The 22175-nt window shown below is 41.8% G+C and overlaps 1 pseudogene; it reads right to left on the minus strand.

The window, feature by feature from the left end:
• LOC129626888 (S-phase kinase-associated protein 2-like) overlaps positions 1-15886 on the minus strand; it is a 48104-nt pseudogene extending 32218 nt beyond the window's left edge.
• Between the last annotated feature and the right edge of the window lie 6289 nt (positions 15887-22175).

Below are 22175 nucleotides of genomic sequence, written 5' to 3' on the forward strand. Positions count from 1 at the left end.
TCATCCTCCGTTGCCCCCTTCTTCTCTTGCCCTCAATCTTTCCTAGAATTAGAGTGTTTTTCTAATCAGTCAGCTCTTTTCAACAGTTGACCAAAATATTGGAACTTCAGCTTCAGCATCAGTTCTTCCAATGAATACTCAGGGTTGATTTCCTCTAGGATTAACTCGTTTGATCTCATTGCTGTTCAAAGGACTCCAAGAGTCTTCTCCTTCACCACATTTGGAAAGCATCAATTCTTTGGTGCTCAGCCTTCTTTAGAGTCCAACTCTCACATCCATACATGGCTACTAGAAAAATCATAGCTTTGACTATACAGACCTTTATTGGCCAAGATGATGTCTCTACTTTTTAATACACTGTCTAGGTTTGTCGTAGAGTTTCTTCAAAGGAGCAACCGTGATCTATTTACTTACTTGCTAGTGTGATGTGTGATGCTCGTTACAGAAGGAACTTAAAGCAGCATATAAGAACTCACAAAAGGCAAGACTGTCATAATAAATCTAACGGAGGAGTAAAGGAAGGAGAAGCCAAGCTGCAGAATATAGAAGGAGGGAGGGAGATGGCTGAAGGAAGCAGAACAGAAAGCCCTGTGCCCTCACTGTGCATGTGGCAGCAGCCCTGGGCAGCAGGGCGTGGTCCGCAGTACCTGAAACCTCACAACAGACCCCTGCCCTGAGAAGTGCAGCCACCACCAGTGGCGAGGCCAGCTGGACTGCAGCTCCATCAGGAAGAACCTTCATCCCGAGATGCACACTGCACTCAGCCACATCCTCCCTGACACACACAGACTTCACGCCGTCACTCAGGACAGGCTGATGACATCAACCTATAGAGCATGGACTCCAAGCTGGATGGAGCTTTGCTGCTGTAACTCAGTCTAGGAATATACTTTAGAATATCTAAAATATCCTTTAGTGACCTTCATCATATATCATTCCTAGGAGAGAGGATTTAGACCATGGCTGGCAGCGTTGCTCTCATGATCCTCCCTCCTGGAGCGCAGCCCTGTAACACCATCAAGGCAAATAGAGACCCCACTCTGGGAAAACCCACGCCCCTAACCAGGGCTGTACACTGTCAAGGCAATCCTTTAACCTCTATTTATAGACGGACTGGGGGGTTATTCCCAGGAAACCTATAGGTTGAACTACAACACACAGGTGAACAGGTGAATGCATTCTACAAAGCACAACTGATGATCTTCTCCAGGAAAATAGCTTAATTCCATCAAACTTAATTCCATCAAACGTCTGTTCTGTGGATAGCTGTCTTCCCCCACTGCATGACAGGAGTGTTAACTGTTTGTCCATTATAAACAATGCTGTGGTGAACATCCTTAGTTGGAAGTTTTTTTTTTTTTTTTTCCTATTAGGGGTTTTTTGTTTTTTTTTTTTTAAGAGAAGATTCTCAAAGATGAAAATGCTTCACTAAATTGTCTAGATATGTTTAAAGGATTTGATCACCTTCCAGATGGCATTCCCCTGCAGTGACACTGGGGTACTGTCACCTATCACTACTGATGCAGAAGTGTCCTTGTCTATCCTCCAATCCTGAGTCAGTAATTGGCTAAACACTTCTCCTTAAGGTGCTGTTCCCTATGCACTCACTGCTGCTGCTGCTGCTAAGTCACTTCAGTCGTATCTGACTCTATGCGACCCCATAGATGGGAGCCCACCAGGCTCCCCCGTCCCTGGGATTCTCCAGGCAAGAACACTGAAGTGGGTTGCCATTTCCTTCTCCAATGCATGAAAGTGAAAAGTGAAAGTGAAGTTTCTCAGTTGTGTCCGACTCTTCATGACCTCATGGACTGCAGCCCACCAGGCTCCCCCATCCATGGGATTTTCCAGGCAAGAGTACTGGAGTGGGGTGCCATCGCCTTCTCCAAGGGGCTTATCAATGGACACTCAACATCCTCACTTTATGTCTTTTCCCCCAACCCACTCATCCCCCTAAAGTCCATGGATTCATGACATCAGAGGTTTTTTCTTTTTTTAATTTTACTTTTTTAAACACTTTATTAAATGAATAGAGAAAAGAATTCTATGAGCTCAAATACAACATGCATAAGAGCAGTGGGATAACTATCCATCAAAGAGAACTTAAAAAAAAAAAGGTCCTCAAAATTATAATGCAACCTTAAATCTAGCAAATAAATAAAGATGGATAGAAATGTCACATATAATAGCACATGGAATTCTGCTCAATGTCATGTGGCAGCCTGGATGGGAGGGGAGTTTGGGAGAGAATGGATATATGTATATGTATGGCTGAGTCCCTTTGCTGTTTACCTGAAACCATGACAACATTGTTAATTCGCTATAAGTAGTAGTGTGCCTGCTCAGTCATGTCCAACTCTTATGTGACTCCACGGACTGTAGCCCACCAGGCTCCTCTGTCCATGGGATTTTCCAGGCCAGAGTTCTAGAGCAGGTTGCCATTTCTTACTCTAGAGGATCTTCCTGACACAGGGATCAAACCCAGGTCTCCTGTATTGGCAGGCAGACTTTTTACCACTGTGCCACATGGGAAGATCCCAGTACAAAATAAAAAGCTTAAAAACAAAAAAGAAAAAGAAAAAAGAAATGTCACACATAAACATATAGATGTGACACTGACTTTTTAAACCACAGCAGTAGGGACTTCCCTGGTGGTCCACTGGCTAAGAATGTGCTCCCAATGCAGGGGGTCTGGGTTTGATCCTTGGTCAGGGAACTAGATCCCACATTCTGCAACTAAAACCATTGTAGCCTCCCCCCCACAAAAAAACTATGGCAGTGTCTACAGATGACGCAGTGAAAACTGAACATGATGCGACACATTTTTATGGAAGGACAAGAACATCTCAAGACTTTGTTCGAAAAGGTTGTGAAACTGACATGGGAGGTTTTGCAGGAAATGGATCCTACCTAAGTTATGTGAGTGAGTCTCTCTATCATTCACAAAAAGCATTTTCCTTTTGAGCTCTCTGTTCTCCACTCATGCGCTGTGACTACCTCCAATTTCACTCAGCCCCCTGCAGCTATCTTTTCCCCCCTCCCAAATTTATTCCCCGCTGACTCATCCTTTTTCCTGAGAGCAGAAAGCATCTTCCACACAACCCAGCACATACAACAGCATAGAACATCCAGTCAGAGATACCCCACAAACATGTGAAACACACACAAATGAAGGACAATTGCTTTCTTGGCAATGTTGCAGGTAATTTTCAAACAAACTTCTGGTCTTTAACTTCTTAAATGCTAAATTTGACTTTCAATCAGTTCAGTCGCTCAGTCATGTCCGACTCTTTGCGACCCCATGAACCACAGCACGCCAGGCCTCCCTGTCCATCACCAACTCCCAGAGTTCACCCAGACTCACGTCCACCGAGTCAGTGATGCCATCCAGCCATCTCATCCTCTGTCGTCCCCTTTTCCTCCTGCCCCCAATCCCTCTCAGCATCAGAGTCTTTTCCAGTGAGTCAACTCTTCGCATGAGGTGGCCAAAGGACTGGAGTTTCAGCTTTAGCATCATTCCTTCCAAAGAAATCCCAGGGCTGATCTCCTTCAGAATGGATTGGTTGGATCTCCTTGCAGTCCAAGGGACACTCAAGAGTCTTCTCCAACTTCACAGTTCAAAAGCATCAATTCTTTGGCGCTCAGCCTTCTTCACAGTCCAACTCTCACATCCATACATGACCACAGGAAAAACCATAGCCTTGACTAGACGGACCTTTGTTGGCAAAGTAATGTCTCTGCTTTTGAATATGCTATCTAGGTTGGTCATAACTTTCCTTCCAAGGAGTAAGCGTCTTTTAATTTCATGGCTGCAGTCACCATCTGCAGTGATTTTGGAGCCCAAAAAAATAAAGTCTGACACTGTTTCCACTATTTCCCCATCTATTTCCCATGAAGTGATGGGACTGGATGCCATGATCTTCATTTTCTGAATGTTGAGCTTTAAGCCAACTTTTTCACTCTCCACTTTCACTTTCATCAGGAGGCTTTTGAGTTCCTCTTTACTTTCTGCCATAAGGGTGCTGTCATCTGCATATCTGAGGTTATTGAAACGTAGTTATTGAACAAAAGAGAGAAAAGATAAAATACCTAAAGTATTTGCAAATTCAAGCAGAGAAGAGTTCACTGTATGTTTGAATATATGACCTAAAAGACTCTCCGAAGAATCTCAGTATGAGAGAAAATCTACAAAAGTTGTAAATGCCTAAAAACAGAAGACTATCAGGAAAAGCATTTTGAGCCTGGCACTCAGTCCCCCAGCTGTCGAAATAGCGTAATAAACCGCATTTCTACAACACCACAGTGCAATGAGTTAAGTGAAAATATTCCATGATTCCTGGTGTCTCAGACTTTTGGTTCAACTCTAACACTGTCTGCCTAGAGTTTTTTAAGCTTAAAAGGATATAAGGTTCTGCCAACAGAAGCCCTTTATTTCTTACAACAAGAGAACGTTGCTTAAAATGTGACACCAGCTGCTCGGACAAAATCGGTTGTATCAGAACTAATTTAATTTTATGTAAGTTGATCTATTTGCATCCTGAGTCCTGGGTTAGATGACTAGATACTACTTTAAAGACTAATCTTGTTTCCAGCCCCTGTGTGTGGACAATGCTTAATCAGTGTGTACATCAGAAAATACACATAATCATCAAGTACACTAATTAAGCCTAGAACTGTTGTAACACACATACAGCGTATGGATTAACAAGGCAATTCATTAAAAATCTTAATGACAAATCCTTTATTTCTCATATATTTTATTCCACAATGCTTCAGAGGAGTTCAGCACTTGTGTAACCCATTGACATGCCTCTCTTCAGTGATTCCATCACATATCTGGGTACCCTCTCAACACTGATGGCCTCTGTAGAAATAATACTTCTCACCTTAAACCAGACAACTTGACATCTTTCCTTACAGCAGCTAAAGAAGGATAAATCAACCACTAGCAGAAGCATCAAAAGTAATTAAAATTAAAAGACGGAAACATATCAAATGCAATCATCACAAAGCAGTATTCCACTTCTACACATTCATCCTTGAAATGTGATAATGGATGTTTGTGTGCTGGTCAGGTTGCCTTTAGAAGAAAATACATCAAAAAAGGTTAAAGTCATATATGTATGTAGGTAAAACATTCGTATCTATATACACATGTATGTATATATTACATAAATGTGTATGTTAAATATATTAAAATATATGTATGTGAAATATGTATGCCGTTTACCTCCAAACTTAGTTTTCAGAAACCAGCATTTCTCAAGCAAAATTTCGTTCATGAATGTAACAAAAAATAGATGGAAAAAAAGAGTTGCATGGTATTTCTGTGATACAACCTATTTTTCTGCCATAAAACAGATAATTTTCAATAATGTACAATAAGTAAGGGGAGGAGGTGGGAAGTGAACCCTGTTCACTTCATCTTGTTAAACACCTAACCGTAAACACAGAAATGGAAAGCAGAAAACCCTGGTTTCATGGCAACACCACATTACATCCTAATGGCACATAGCTTTGATACGTAAGAAATCAATTTCCAAAAAGCCATCGAACTAACAAATAACAACCCAATTTTTAAGCACATGTACACTCATACTTTGAAGTCTGTAAAAACACCATCCAGTTAATTTCATAGTTTAATAAGTGGTGCATTATTTTCTCTTCTCCCAACTTTTTGAATTCATAGGAAGCTATTTATTTATTAATAAGACAATGAAATTTTACTTAAATTTTACATATTTACTTGTCTAAATATGTCAAATAAACAGAGAAAAGTTTTTTATCTTAAGCCAAACCATATACAGTTTTATAACATTTAAATCCTGATTTTTTTTTTTACTAAAAACATTACTTATTTTGCCAGGTCAAATACCCACCAGTATTGGCAGGTTTGGTTTCTCTATGATGTTTAGTCAAAATCCTAGATACTAACTGATATAAAATTTAAATTAGAATACTTAAAAATAATTGGAGGGGTACTTCTATGTCTTTTTTTTTTTACTACAAGTAAAATCTTAAGATACACCCAATGAACTTGGAAATGGGGAAACTACATGGGTGAATAAAAGCTTTTTAACCTTGTGAATAGAAAATTGCACACCATCTTCTACTATCTAGATTATAATATTGTCTATTATGTCCTTTTAAAAAATAAATCATAACTGAGATGGATGACTTTTGTTAAAGTTCACTTCAAGTTGAAATTCATTTGTTTCAGTTTATCAACTTGGAAGCAATTTCGTCTCAGTGCATTTGGTGTGTCATATCATCAAGCTTTGCCAAATCCAATCCATCACAGTTGAAGGGCCAAACAGTCATAGTTTCTTCATTATTGAAACGTACGGACAGCGCAAACGGATGTTTATCAGTGGTAAATTATCATCCTTCTAACTAAAAAGTTGGCGGAATCATAGAAAAGGTGCCCTGAATTCTAGCAACTAAGCAGACTGATCTGTAAGGCAGGCTGTTATAATATATCATTTAATATGTTTTTAGGGAGAGGGTATCAAAAACCATTTTGTGAAGGTGATAAAAGCTGTGGTCCCTATTGCTGGGCAAATCACAAGCAGTTATAAACACGAGATTTTTCATAGCACCAGAGCACAATGCTTCTCACCCATAGACCACTGAAGCTAGATGAAAGAGAGGCTGGAAGTTTCTAAAATTTGGAAGGTCAGAGCCCACCAATGGGGCAAGAAACCAACACCAGATGCTCTTCTCCTGGGAGCCATAATTCTGGAAGAAACACACACACACGTATCTGAACAGGATGTCCTCCAAGAAGCCCAGAAAGATTTTCCCAGTTCTTGTAGATAAACTCTGACTGACATCTGGGACCCTGTATTTCCCTCCTCCAGGTCCCAACTCGGAATCTGCACCCAGAACCCCCACCATCCCCCAACAACCGGCTCTATCACTGTTCCCTAGACCAAGTCCAGCCCTTCTAACTCCACAGGGACTTATCTACTTTGAAAGTCAAAAACAATAAATTATTTGTCCAAATTATGTTCAAAACTAAAAAACACCTAATGTTTCAGCTGTGTTTGAGACTTCAGATTATCTGAGGATGGATGAGGGTAGAGGGCAGTTTGTGAGCAAGCCTGCTCAGAATGGCTAACACTTTCCCATGTGAAGGGGGCCAGGGTCTGACACACTCAATTTTTTCCCTGCTCATCGTGAGCCCTATTTCTTAACGGGTCACCTTACATCCTCTCCTGCTTCCAGTCCCTGAAGTCATGAAAAATCATGGATATCTGTTTAATATTAAATTAAAATAATACTCAAAACAGCAGAATTTAGTACTTTCCTCCGCTGCAACATTTAGTACTTTCCTCCTCCTTGGTTTGAGATTTCAAACCAAGGGAAGGAGTTCCCATCTCTTGATGTTCTTAGACCTCAGAAGAAAGATATTCAGTCTGCTTGTGATTTTGATTATATAGGCTATGCCTTGTCCCAAAGAGAATTTAAAGTAAGAATACATTTGCTTTTTAAAACATGTTAAACATGTAAACTAGTGTACTTACCATCAAGGTTAATGCTGGCAAATTGCAACTTTAAGAGTAGAATCCAGGACTTCCTTTGTGGTCCAGTGGGTAAGAATCTGCCCGCCAATGCAGGGGCACAGTTTCAATCCCTGGTCAGGGAAGATCCCACATGCTGTGGAGCAACTAAGCCAATGAGCCACAACTACTGAGCCCACTCTTTCTGCAACTACTGAGCCCAAGACCCTAGAGCCTGAGTTCGACAAGAGAAGCAAGGAGACACCCAAGCACCACAACAAAGAATAGTCCCCTCCCTACAACTAGAGATCGTAGAATCTGCCTGCAATGCAGGAGACCCGGGTTTGATCCCTGGGTTGGGAAGATGCCCTGGAGAAAGGACTGGCTACCCATTCCAATATTCCTACCTGAAGAACCCCCTGGACAGAGGATGGGCTGGGGGCTACCATCCGTGGGGGTCACAAAGAGTTGGACACAACTGAGTGATTAACACTCTCACTTTCACTACAACTAGAGAAAGCCAGCTGCAGCAATAAAGACCCAGGGCAACCAAAAAATAAATACATGAATTAATTCATTTTAAAAAGATAGAATCAGAACTAATAGGTTATTAACCCTACTACTAGCAATACTTAGAAAGTGTTAACTAACAAAAGCATTTTAAGGTCATCTCTGAACTCCAGGATTCCTTTTAAAATTCCTATTACGTTTTTCAGGCTTTGTTGCTGGCATGAATATATTTCCATATGAGGAAGCGGTGATCTTTTGTGACCATTTTTATCCCATAACCCTTAACTTTCTCTGTTTCCAGGACAACCACATAGACTTGATAGCAATCCCATTATTGAAGTGGGCATGACACACTGTCACCTTTTGCACAATCTTATAACAATTCAGAAAATACTGCAAAAATGACTTATTTTGCAAAGATACACTAGGTAGATGGCATTTCCAAGCCAATACCAACAATACCACATCTGCTAATGATGGTGACAGCCACGAATTTTCGACTGCTTATGGATTTTGATCTAAACATTGCCACTATCCTACTAACTGATCTCCAGCCAGAAATGAGCATAATAATTGTCCCCTGGCATCAGAAATTCAGAAAACGAGGCTTTTTCATAGAGAAGAGGCATTGTGTAGTTTTCATTTGCTGGCAATATTTAGAGTCAGTTGTGTAATTAAAAAAAAACTTTCCATGAAAAATAAAAATACAGAATGTTTTTAAACGTAAACAAAATGATGAAAGAAAGAACATTAATCTATGAGAAAGACAACAATTCCAGGGACATCTGCCCGTCCCTGGTTCCCAGGAGCTTTGGTTTTAGTTAGTTCTGCAGAAATACGACAGAGAACCTCTGGCTGTACAACTCAGAGAAGTGACTTACCGATATTACACCCGCCTCAAACCATTAGCAAAGCCTGGACCAACAGAGAGAAACACCCTAAATGAAGATTAGTAAAAATATACCTCATCAAGGCCGTGTGTGTGTGTGTGTGTGTGTGTGTGTGTGTGTGTGCACTCAGTTGCTCAGTCCCTCAGTCAGGTCCAGCTCTTTTCGACTCTATGAACTGTAGCCCGCCAGGCTCCTCTGTCCATGGGGATTCTCCAGGCAAGAATACTGGAGTGGGTTGCTATGCCCTTCTCCAAGGGATCTTCCCAACCCAGGGATCAAACCCAGGTCTCCTGCACTGGCAGGTATAATGGGAGTGAACTCCACTGCTCTGGGCCTGACTCTGAGTGAAGGTGGGAGGAAGCCACCAATCTGACAACCCTGGTGAGCACTCCCTCCTCCAAGAAGGAGGAGGAATGAGGAGAAGCAATAGTCAGTCCCTCAAGGCAATGGCACCCCACTCCAGTACTCTTGCCTGGAAAATCCCATGGACGGAGGAGCCTGGTAGGCTGCAGTCCATGGGGTCGCTAAGAGTCGGACACGACTGAACAACTTCACTTTCACTTTTCACTTTCATGCGTTGGAGAAGGAAATGACAACCCACTCCAGTGTTCTTGCCTAGAGAATCCCCAGGACGGTGGAGCCTGGTGGGCTGCCGTCTATGGGGTCTCACAGAGTCAGACACAACTGATGCAACTTAGCAGCAGCAGCAGCAGCATGTGGGTTTGGTGCATGAATCCCCCCCACCAAATCCAAGTGAAGACTTTACAGCAGTCTGGTTTGCTGCCTGGGGTAAACAAATACAACTTTTCCTAAAGGAACAGGTCTTTAGTCAAACCTGAACTATAATTACATACAAGATTTAAAATTAAAGTTTAAAATATTTTAAAAAATGAAAGTCTGACGTGCAAAAGGATTAATGAATTAAGAAGAGGGTTAATATACAAGCAAACTAAATAAACACTGACTTTATAAAGCAGTAATAATAACATCTAATGTGGGGAAGCTCCACTTTGAAGTCAGGAGGAGAGGGTTTGATTTAAAGAAGCCTGTAGCTATATTATCTGAGAGGATGGTAAGGGTACTGATTAATTTTAAATGTATTATGTAAAACATGTATATGAACATTTCTAGGGTAACCAATAAGAGAAAGAAGTATTGATTGAGGGAAAAAAACTATCAGTTTAAAATAAGGCAAGAGAAAATAAACAAAAATCATATAACTTGCCATTATATGACAAAAAAGTCAGTTTATCAGGAACACACACCACTTCTAGTCTTGCAAGCATCTAATAACACAGCCTCAAAATATATAAAGCAGAAATTTAGAGAACTCTAATATGAATCAACAAAGCTCTTATCATGATGTAGACTTTAATTTCCCCAGTAAGTGACTGATAACACAAAGATAAGTAAGGCTGTAGATAATTAAAAATACACAAACCTGAGCTAACAGACATATATAGAACCCAATTTTTAAAAAAAACATACATAGAATATTGACTGGAAAATAAATACCAAAGAATTAACATCATAAGACCATGTTTTTTAAGCATAAGGTAGTTAAGGTAGAAATCAATAAGAAAGAATAACTTGAAAGACAAATATTAGAAAACTAAAATTTACAATGTGTTTAAATCACTCACTGAGTACATGGCAATTAAAAACAACATCATTACAGAAAGATAACAAAAATACAAAGTCTTAAAACCTAAGGGATATGGAAAACATTATCCACTGAGGCCTTAAATGTAGTAGACTTTACATGAAAAAGAAAAGCAGTGAGTATACAAGTATACAGCCAGTTTAAGAAGTTAGAAAAATAAACAGAATAATCATAAAGAAAAGAAAGCAACTAATAAATAGCAGGTATTAATGCAATAAAAATAAAGATAAAATTGAGAGGCTCAACAGTCAAAGCTGTCTTAAAAAGCTTCTCTAAGAAGGGAAACATCAGGTAACAATAATCAACAAGAAAAATCTTGCAAATAAACAATACTCAAAATGGGAATTACTCATAGAGGCATTAAGAATATAAATAATAGAAACAACTTTATGCCTATACATTCGAAGATTAGTTAAACAAGCAGATTCCTCTAAACATGTAAACATTTAGCTTGACTCAGAATTATCTAGATGTCTAATGGTCTCATAGCATTAACTAAATTGAGATGCTACATAAAATTCTCCCCTGAAAAGCAAACCAACAGTTCCAGAAGGTTTAACAAATGAATTTCACCAGAGCATTAACAAACAGATGATTCCAATCATATGCAAACGCATGTAGAGAACAGAAAAAGAGGTCACACTCTCCAATTAGCTTTATGAGGTTAAATAGAATCATGATATCAAAACCAGGGGAAAAAACAATGGGAGGAATAAAATTCCAGAATAATCTTAGGTCTGAACTTAGACACAAAATCCTAAGCAAAATATTTGTAAACTTATAAAATACCAAAAAAATAATCTGTCATGAGAAAATTGGGTTAATTTCAGTAATACATGGTTGATTCATATTAAATATTCTAATCATACAATGGCTTAAAATAGGAGAACAAAGTCTGTGCTGATGACTGAATTACCACTATGGGCATTTGAGGTTCAACTCCATGGGGGACTCAGAAACACACCTGGGAATGGCCACACCAGGACTTGAAGCTGGGGTATTGCTCTCCCCATCAGGTGAGGTCCCTCCCGGCACTTCTGACAAGCTCCGTGCAGGCTAAGCCCAGTCCCCCAGCCACAGGACAGCCCTCAAGCAGAGAAACTCAAAATCTTGAGATTTGAATCCCTGGTCTGTACCCGTTGTTGCTGTTCAGTTGCTCTGTCATGTCCAACTCTTTGCGACCACATGGTCTGCAGCATACCAGCTTTCCCTGTCCTTCACTATCTCCCAGAATTGGCTCAAACTCACATTCATTGAGTCGGTGATGCCATCCAACCATCTCATCCTCTGTCACCCCCTTCTCCTCCTGCCCTCAATCTTTCCCAGCATCAGGGTTTTGTTCCAATTAGTCAGCTCTTTGCATCAGGTGGCCAAAGTGTTGGAGCTTCAGCTTCAGCATCAGTCCTTCCAATGAATATTCAGGGTTGATTTCCTTTAAGATTGACTGGTTTCTGAACTAATTTCCCTGATAGCTCAAACGGTAAAGAATCTGCCTACAATGCAGGAGACCTGGGTTCAATTCCTGGGTCAAGAAGATCCCCGGAGAAGGAAAATCCTCAAAGCTGAGGAGCCCTCAGGAGGCTGGTGGGTAAGGATGCAGCTCTCCCAGCGTCTGCTATGGGTGTGGGAGAGCAGCTCACAAGAGCCCCGAGGAGGTGGAGTCCATGGTGCATTCAGGGTTCGGACAGTCTAAGACCTGGGATGTAAGGAATTGGCCTTCACTCCCAAGGAAGCAGAGGATTTTGAGCAGAGAGTGACATCTTATTTGATTTTTTTAAAATGTATGCTCTGGCTACTGTGTCATGAACAGTGTCTGAGAAAACAGGGGTAGAAGCATGAAGACTAGTTAGGAGGCTCTGATCCTGGCAACAAGAGAACTCTACCTGGACAGAGGAGCCTGGCAGGCTACAGTCCATGGGTTCGCAAAGAGTCGGACAGGACTGAAGTGATTTAGCATGCTCTCCACATTTCCACAACAGTCACCTTGTCTTTTCCTTCCATCCTTCTCACCTGGCTCCACCCTCTCCTGTGAGAGGGCGAGGTCAGACACCATTCTCTGGCTCTGACAGATCAGAATGAGGATCGTATGGCAAACAAAATGTGTTTCTGGGCCCTTGGTAAATGTGGCTGACGATGACAAGAAACACATGAATCTTCCAACCTGAGAGAGCAGGGACAAGGTCAACTTTGAAGGCACAAGAGTGGAGGATGAGGAGCCCAGGGCCATCACCCAGCATGACTGGCTCCCCAACTGGGGAATGTCCAATCTCTGCTGCTCTTCCCATGGGTCCTCACCAGCTCTTTCCCTCAAGAAGTATGCTTTCCCCTTCATATGTTCATGTACAAATGAAAATGATGCCACCTCTGGGCCTCTTTGTTAACCCCAACAATGTAAAGAATCATATATAACTGAATGCTCCTTCATGTGAAGCTAGTTTTAGTCAATTTCAAAATGCACACACTTAGAAACCTGTGAGTACTAGGCAGGGTCTGAAGCCTTCACAATGTCAGCATGCCCCCCACCCACCCGTCTTCTCTCTCCATCTCAGCAGCTGGCTGCCTTCACCACAGCATCCATCTTTGCACTGCCTACCTCATCTCCTCCCCCCACAGTGTAAGCTCGGAAAGATCAGAGGTGCCCTCCCAGTGCTGGGCACCCAGTTTTTGTTATTTAGTTTCTCAGTCGTGTCTGACTCTTTGCGACCCCACGGACTGTAGCCCGCCAGGCTCCTCTGTCCATGGGATTTCCCAGGTAAGAGTACTGGAGTGGGCTGCCATTTCCTCCTCCAGAGGATCTGCCCCACCCAGGGATCAAACCCATGTCTCCTGCATTGGCAGGTGGATTCTTTATCCCTGAACCACCAAGATAGCCCTGAACACTTAGCAGGTGACACCAAACATCTGCCAAATAAATGCAATTTTCTGGTAGATGCCATCTTCCCAGTAGGCAGGTCACACATGCTGTTTCCTTGCTCTGCACCCACGGTGGCTGGTAAGACCTGGTACCTCTTACGAGCTCACTGACTGTGCTGGGATCCTGAATTATTGTTGTTAATGATTGTTGTTGCTGTTGTTTGCTTTAGAAAAGCAGAATTGATCTACCACCACCTTTAGCTTAAGCTCATATCAGGAAAGTTTTAGATTGTTGGAAATTGTGAGTAGAGTAGTATTAGTCTCAGTTGTATCTGGCTTTTCGCAACCCCATGGACTGTAGCCCACCAGGCTCCTCTGTCCACGGGATTCTCTAGGCAAAAATACTGGAGTGGGTTGCCATTTCCTCCTGCAGGGGACCTTCCCAACTGTACATAAAGGAGACTTCATTAATGTGCATTAGAGGATACCCCAGGTTAACCTGTTATAGAAAACTGTCTTTTGAGTCTTTAAATTCTATACCAATTCTATACCTCTGGTTGGCAGAGTGTTTGTTTCTTTATTTAGGTTTTAAGGTGAATGACCTGGGGCTGTTTGTTTCCATCAACATGACTGCGAATCTAAAGGCACAGTTGAAATGTCTATTTTTCTTGCCATCCTCAGAAGAGATTGCTGCAAATCTACTCTATGATTCTCATTCTTTTTAGCTTACAATACAAATAGCTTATTATTTTTTGCAACCTATGTCTTATAATAAAGCAGTGCTGAAAAATTAAATAGAAGAAAGTTCAGTTGCCATATAGGCTACGAAAATGATTTGCTGGAAGTGATTTTTAAGCTTGATTCTAAGCAGATTTATGAAGAATGGCAACTTGGAAGACATGGTTCAAATTTTGCTATATAAGGTACCTTGAAATTATAGGCTCACTCTCCCTAAAATTTCAAAAAGCATAGAGCTTGAACTCTTAAAAGTAGCAGTGATAAAAGCTTTCACAGTCATTTCTAAAAAGCAACACTTCATAGTTTTCTCTCTCCAATGTTTCTTTAATATACTTGTAGAAAGAAGGCAATGGAAAACCAAGAATAAAGATAGCTGGGCTCTCCACACTGGGCTTCCTGCCTACTTTCCCTGCCCAAAGAAAAGAGGAGACACCATCTTGCAACAGGGGCTTCATATATAACCGGGCTTCTCCAGTGACAGCATTTGATGCCCCATGTCTCTTGATTCTTCTTGTTGCCAATGGTTGGTCTGGTGATGGTGGTGAAATGGGAGCAATTAATCTGTAGATGAGGGAGGGCTTCCTTTAACAGTTGAAGGGTACTGTCTGGCATGATTCCAAAGACTTGTAGTGTTTTTAATGTGGGAATTTCTGCAAGTTCAAGTAAAGTTTCAGGTATCATGTCATAGCACCAACTGAATGATAGGTGTTGGAGGTAGTTGAGTTGGTAAAATTCTGGAAAGCAGTCATTTTTCAGCATGACACTATCACTTAAGTCTAGGTGGACAAGATTGGGACATCTTCCAGCTAAGGTAGAGACATCTGATCTCTGCAGGTTCTTTCAGTACCTGCTGAGGTTCAGCTGGGTGACGGTCTCCGACACATGTGCAACAGCCACCTGTATGTGTTTTTCAGTGAAGTCATAGCACCAAGAGAGGTTCAGCTCATCCAATCTGGAACAGCTGTTCAGCAAAGTCTTCAGGGCAGATTCAGAGAATGCAGAATACCCAGAAAGGTTTAGTCGCAGTAAATTTGTGTTCTGAGCAAGATTATTGACAATGGGATTCGAAAGCCAGAGGCCTTCCAAGGCTGAGATTCTGCAACTTGGAGCAGTGAGACAGAAGGCTGTGCAGGGTAGACACATCGAATACAGAGTTTGACAGGCCCAGGTGCTGTAGACGAAAAGGGCTGAAACGCTCAACTAACGGTTGGTCTATAAATGATTGTGGACAGCAGAAGGCAACCACCCCTTGGGACAGCAGCCGACCAACCACGATCTGGGTAGAGGTTTCTGCCCACGAGGTCTACAGTTTGCCAGAGAAACTCATCAAATGCTAGATGATACCATCTCTTACAAACACTGGAGACTTTCAGGAGTTCAGGGAGGCACAGACAGGAAAAGATTCCTAATAGTAGCTCATCTAGAAGGAGGTCCCATGAAACACCTGGTAAGTTCTCTCAGTTTAGCTTAGGTCTGCAGACAATCACAATGTCCTTGTCATTCACTTTGCTTTTCAGCCATTTTCGTGGGGAACTCTGTGGGTGGCTCAGGTTTGAAAGCAGTTCCTGGGGGATGTTCTCACTGTCCACCTCCTCCTTCTCCAGGGCTGAGACCCCCATGCCTGAAAGCATTTCAGAAGTCTTGCTAGAACCCCATCCCCATGTGAAACTGGCAGTAACGTTGCTACTCTGGTCAGGTATCTCCTGGAGGTGTTTCCTGTGAATGGCATCGCAGGTTCAGGAGTTTTAAATGCGTGCATTAATTGCAGAGGTGCCTGCCTCCCAGATTCCCACTTTGGTGCGCAGTGAAATTGTGAAGTTGAAAGCTGCTGCTGCTGCTGCTGCTGCTAAGTCGCTTCAGTCATGTCCAACTCTGTGCGGCCCCACAGACGGCAGCCCGCCAGGCACCCCCGTCCCTGAGATTCTCCAGGCAAGAACACTGGAGTGGGTTGCCATTTCCTTCTCCAATGCATGAAAGTGAAAAGTGAAAGTGAAGTCACTCAGTCTTGTCCAACTCTTAGGACCCCATGGACTGCAGCCTACCAGGTTCCTCCGTCCATGGGATTTTCCAGGCAAGAGTACTGGAGTGGGGTGCCATCGCCTTCTCTAAGTTGAAAACTAAAGTGATCTTAAGTGCTTCTCTTCTACTTTATCATTATAACAACACAGCGATGAAGACTTTACCTTAACTATACTCCCAGATGGATTTAGCCACATTTAAGAGCCACAATGGCTCCCTTTTGTTCAAAATAGATCCATATGTTTTCATGTCTGGGTTTACTAATAGCCCTTGTTATATACAGCATCTCCTATCTCACCTTTCATTTTCATTAATAGGTATAATCCCCACTCTTTCACACAATATTCATACAGAATATGTACAGAAACTTGACTATTATTTGCTGAAAATCACTAAAATAGATGTTATTAACGTCTCTCAGGAAATTTTACTTGCAAAATTTAGAAATCACTCGTGCCACTTCCAGCCCTTCATGCATTAATGTGGGGGAAAAAAAACATTTATTTTTGCACTGGGCTGAAGAACCACGTGTTTATATGCTTTAATAAAGTGGTGTCACCTCACTTACAGGCAGAAATGCACCGAGGTAAGATGCCTGAGTTTGGGAGCCAGACGGTTCCACATCAGATGATGAGAGCACCGAGGCAGAGAGAGCGGTGACGCTGTGATCATGTGTGTGTCTCAATGGAAGAAACGTCTGATTAAATATATTCCAAGGAATATATATATCTGCTCGGAGACATGACGGTCACAGAAGACACCCATCTAATGCCTTAAGCAGCCTCAGGTGTGTGTCTATCTCACAGACCCTTCTCACTCTGGACCCTAACATGCTATTAACATAAAATGAATAAACTCCAACAGGGTGTCCTGTGGGGACCCTTCTTGTCTGCATACCCTTGCAGCCATCTCTGGGAATATGAGGAAGGCATATAACTCCTGTGTGTGTCTACTGAGTTTAATTGTTTTTACTTTTATTCAGATTGACAACTTAGTGTTTTTAAATGATGGGGCTCATTGACAAAACCTCATTCCACAGGCAGATCAGCACAAAGCCTCAGTTTTGTCATTCTGAGACACTAAGACTTAGAAATTAAGTTGTCAATCAACTCTGTCTCTTCTCTTCAAATAAAGGAGGAAAATCTCTGATATGGGATCTGTGTATAATGAAGTTATTCTGGCCCCTTTCCTAGGAAAAGCAGGTACGCAGAACTCATCAAATTAAATATCATCCTACAACAGCCCAGATGATGTCTGTGGAAGGTAGAAGATCAGAAGAAATCCATGAGTTGCCTCTTGAGCTTGACTTCTGTGTGTGTGAGAATTTATGCATCCATACAGACCCCAGGAAATGTGGTTTTGCTACATGTGTGAAGTAGCAGAAGCCTCAATCCTTGCAACATTATAGATGAAGATTTTCAGTTCTTCATCTCAGTGTAAGGGCAGAGTCAGAAGGCAGGCTTAACTTGGTTCTGCAGGCTCTTGGGTAACATAGAGGCTTGGACCTGAGCATGGACCAGGAGCTGGCCATGTAGATCACCTCAAGGCAAAAACGTCAAGCCAGGGCAACATGATGCACACACAGGACGCACACCACTGTGGCCAGTAACTTACCGAGCATGTGCAGCGTCGTACCTGCCCAGTGGTAACACTACTTCCTTTACTCCATGTTCAAAGACAAAGACAGGAGCTTTTGGCCCCAATTTCCAAACACTGGGTCAGCTGCCATGGCTGCATTTGCCACAGCACTTTGGTTCTCATTTCTTGAGAATATGATTTTTGATGAATTCTTTACATGGAAAAAGAACTTTTCCTTTTTTTTGATGACATGACTTTATTTTATTTTGTCTATGAAATTTGATTAAACTAATTAGAGACTCAGTTTCCTTACTAAGTGGCAATAACATCTTCCTCATTATTGACAAGTAAGAGATTGTTTTTAAACTATAATGCACCACACAAATGTTAGCAATCTTTTGAGTGGAACTCCAAAATCATATTAATCATTTCCTGTCCTGGAGTGGAATCTGAAGCTTTTTCTCAAACTGGAAAGGGGCTGTCTCCTTTAAGATCGGATTTAAGCAGCACTGCAAGCCGACCTGGGTTTGGCCAGCAGTCCAGAGCCCGGCGTCTCTGCACGTTTGCCCATGGCTGCCTCCTCACTGCACACAGGTGTGTGTGACTGTGACCATCCACATGAACTTGCCTGCGACATCACCAGGGGCTCCAGCCCTGCTACAGCTTCCCTGGCCTTTAGAGAAGGACCTTTCCACATGGTAAAAGTGTGATAACTTTAAACAAATTTGCTATAAATGAAGAAGGAAGCATCACTGACCCCAAATGAAGCCAATCTGAGATCCTTCATTTGCTTCTGACCCTGAACCAGAAAGGAACTGAAAAATGGACCGGTTGGACTCCCTGAAACAAACGATGCTTGAGTGGTTTCATGCATACTAACTGCCTTTGATGTAAATGGGGCCATCCGTCAGCAGCCACTGGCACAGCAGTGACCTCCCCCACTGCTTCCAGCCCCGCACGAGGGGACCGAAGCCCATCCAGGTGCCAGGAGGCAGGCAGACTCCCTCCACCCAGAGACACTCTCTTCAGAGAGGATTCCGATGGGGACTCGAGGAAGTTGGTAGGCAGGAGTCTGGCAGGGGACTCTCTGAACATATTATTAGGGAATTTGAAGTCTTAGCTATTGTGGGCCCACTCCCTGCTCCTACAAAGAAAAAAAAACTTAATATAGAACTTCCACATGATCCAGCAATCCCACTCCTACACATTTATCTGGAGAAAATCATAATTTGAAAAGAAGCATGCACCCCTATATTCATAGCAGTACTATTTACAATAGCCAGGACATGGAAGCAACCTCAGCATCCATCAACAGAGGAATGGATAAAGAAGATGTACCACAGACACACACACACAGGAATAGTACTCAGCTATAAAAAAGAACGAAGTAATACCATCTGCAGCACCATGTATGGACCTACAGATTATCACACTAAATGAAGTAAGTCAGACAGAGGAAGACAAACACCATATGATATCACTTATATGTGGAAGCCAATTTAAAAATGAGAGAAATGAACTTATTTACAAAACAGACTCACAGATCTCAAAATCAAATTTATGGTTACCAAAGGGGAAATGTGGAGGGAAGTGATAAATTAGGAGACTGGGATTAACATGTACACATTACTATATATAAGATAGATAACCAACAAAATTTACTATAGGGCACAGGGAACTCTACTCAATACTCTGTAATAACCTAAATAGCAAAAGAATCTGAAAAAGTATGGATACATGCATATGTATAATTGATTCACTTTGCTGTACACCTGAAATTAACACAGCATAATACAATAACAATTTAAAAAAAGAGAGAGTAAATTAGGTGCCATCTTCATCAAACCCAAGGACAGGTGATGCCTCCCAACACCATTCTCAGAGGTAAAACTAGGGGAAGGCATCCCTGGCCTCCATCCTCCCATGCACCGGGTTGGTGCCCAACTTCACGTCTGTGTCAGGACTCAGCCCTCCCATCCCTGTACCTGGCATGTGGTTCTTGACAGGGCAGGGCCCCCACGTGTGGACTCCATCCTGGACTCAAAGCTCCTGTGCAGAAGGAAGGGAAAGGCCGCTTCCCACAGATTAACAAGTTGCTGCATGCTCTTGCCCTTTGTTTCTTTTAAAACAAATATATGCTTATAGACTTGCGATCTGTGTGATGAACTTAGCATGCAAATAAAAGGAGATGGATTGGAGTCATTTTCAGACAAGATGCACCTCGAAGGAGCCCGCAAATGGCCATTCATTTCCTCACCTCTAGGCTGACAGAACACTGACATTCAAGTCAAAGGCATGTCCTAATCGTCACGCATGTAACCACTTTTTTCTTTTTTTTCACATTTGTATGCTAATCACGAGAAGCAAAAATAGACTTAGATTGGAAATCAAAGATGGGCTGTACACAGGTAATAGAGTGCTGGAGCACTTTATTTAAAGATAGAAGGCTCTCGGACCAGGCTTTATTATTGAACTAAGACTATCTATCCTTTTTGACACTTTTTAAATTAAGTTCTTCCTCTAATTTATGTTTTTGTCAGCTTTCTCCCTTACCTGGTTTTAAACTGGCTTTTTTCCCCCTCTCTCTCAAAGTAATAAACTACTCCAGAGCAGAGGGAAAAAAATTTTAATGACCCTAGAAATTCAGATTAACAAAATGGATCATTTGTACACAGCCACAGAATTATGAATCCTTCTGAAATATTGGTGAGGAAATTCTGCCTGATGCAAAATTTCATTTTCTTGCTCTCTGACATCTGACTCCCCAGCCCCTTTTCAAATGGAATGGTTATGGAACCTTTTTATTAAGGTCAAATCCTAAAAAGTAGAGGAGCTTGGGGGATCATTTTGGGGCACAAGGAAAAAAGCTTTTTTATTTTTCTTTTGAATGAAAGGAGACAAGCTCCAACAGCAAAGTAACACAGCAAACAGAAACTAGCTTGAAGAAGCTGGACTTGCACCCCCATCCATCCTGCCTCCTCCCTGGATGTCAACCCAACCCCCTATCATTGTGATGCCTGCCTTCCTCCCAGGCTGTCCTGCATGCAACTGAATTCACAGAGTTCAGGGAGCTGGAGACAAACAGAACAGGGAGCAGCTGCACGACCATGCATGTGGCAGTCAGATCATCTACTCTGATGCCTTGTTGGAATAAACTGGGGACAACATAATCAATCTCCTCAACTTAACACAACCCCTACCTGGAAAATGCAAGCCAGACCTAACATGAAAATCCTTCTGCTGCTTGGTACCATTTTTGTTGTAACATTGTCTGTACAGACAGAAAAAAAAAAAATATATATATATATATATATATATACACACACACACACATATATATACTGCAATACTACGACTAAGTGAAATTTTTAATTGCTTAGATTTGATAAAGAATCCTTAATTTAAATTTAGTTTCAAAATAGCAATGACTGGTTTGTAGCATATTCACCGCCCCCTCCCAAAACTATGTGATTTCTCAACAGAATCTCCACAAACAGCTTGTTTCTGCTTTTCCCATATGATGCAAGTTGTTTCTTCTGCGGAGACCAAATCCATGCCTCCTCGCAGCCTACCTGGATTCTACCACCCATCCGGTGGGTGGGGACCACAGGCCTCTGCGGGAACTTCAAATACCACCCATCTCTCACCATCTAACACTCCAGTCATTGGGGACCGAGTAGCATAGTAAACACCAAATGTGTGGCGGGGCCAGCCGGCTCTCAGCTGGCCTGTGTTCCAACCCTGCCAGGCTGTGTGACCTCTCCTGGCCTCAGCTTCCGCACCTGTAAAATAGGGTAGTAATCACTCCTGCCTAACCAAGATGTCCTGTGCATTAGAACAAAGCCTGGCATGTAGCAGGAGCTGTTACAGTGTTACTATGTATAGGTGCTACATAAACTAAACTCAACCCATGTGATCCATTTGAAAAGAATTAAATCACACTTTTATTGAATGACCACTAGAAATCACAGTGTAGGTGCTACAGGTAAATATCCCTTGTCTTGGGACTTCTTTGGTGGTCCAATGGCTAAGACTCCATACTCCCAATGCAGAGGGCTCAGGTTCAATTCCTGGTCAGGGGACTAGATCCCACATGCTGCAACTAAGACCTGGTACAGCCAAAAAAAAAAAAAAGTTATTAAAAATATATCCCTTGTCTTAAAACATTGCTGTCTAGTACAAGATCTAAGACAAGTGTGCAAAGAAGTAATCAATAAAACAGAATGAATGTTAAACATTTTCCTAGAATGAATTCCAAAAGAAAATATCAGTATTAAATGAAGTTCAAAGAAAGATGAAGCTGCAAGTCATTGAGGAAAGCTAAACGCTAATGTAGAATGGCATTTAATATGATTTTTTGAGAATTACTAAAATTTTAATAATGAGATAATAATGCATGAGTCAGAGAGATCAATAGAACAGAAC

The sequence above is a fragment of the Bubalus kerabau genome, chromosome 14, assembly GCF_029407905.1.
Source record: "Bubalus kerabau isolate K-KA32 ecotype Philippines breed swamp buffalo chromosome 14, PCC_UOA_SB_1v2, whole genome shotgun sequence".
NCBI lineage: Eukaryota > Metazoa > Chordata > Mammalia > Artiodactyla > Bovidae > Bubalus > Bubalus kerabau.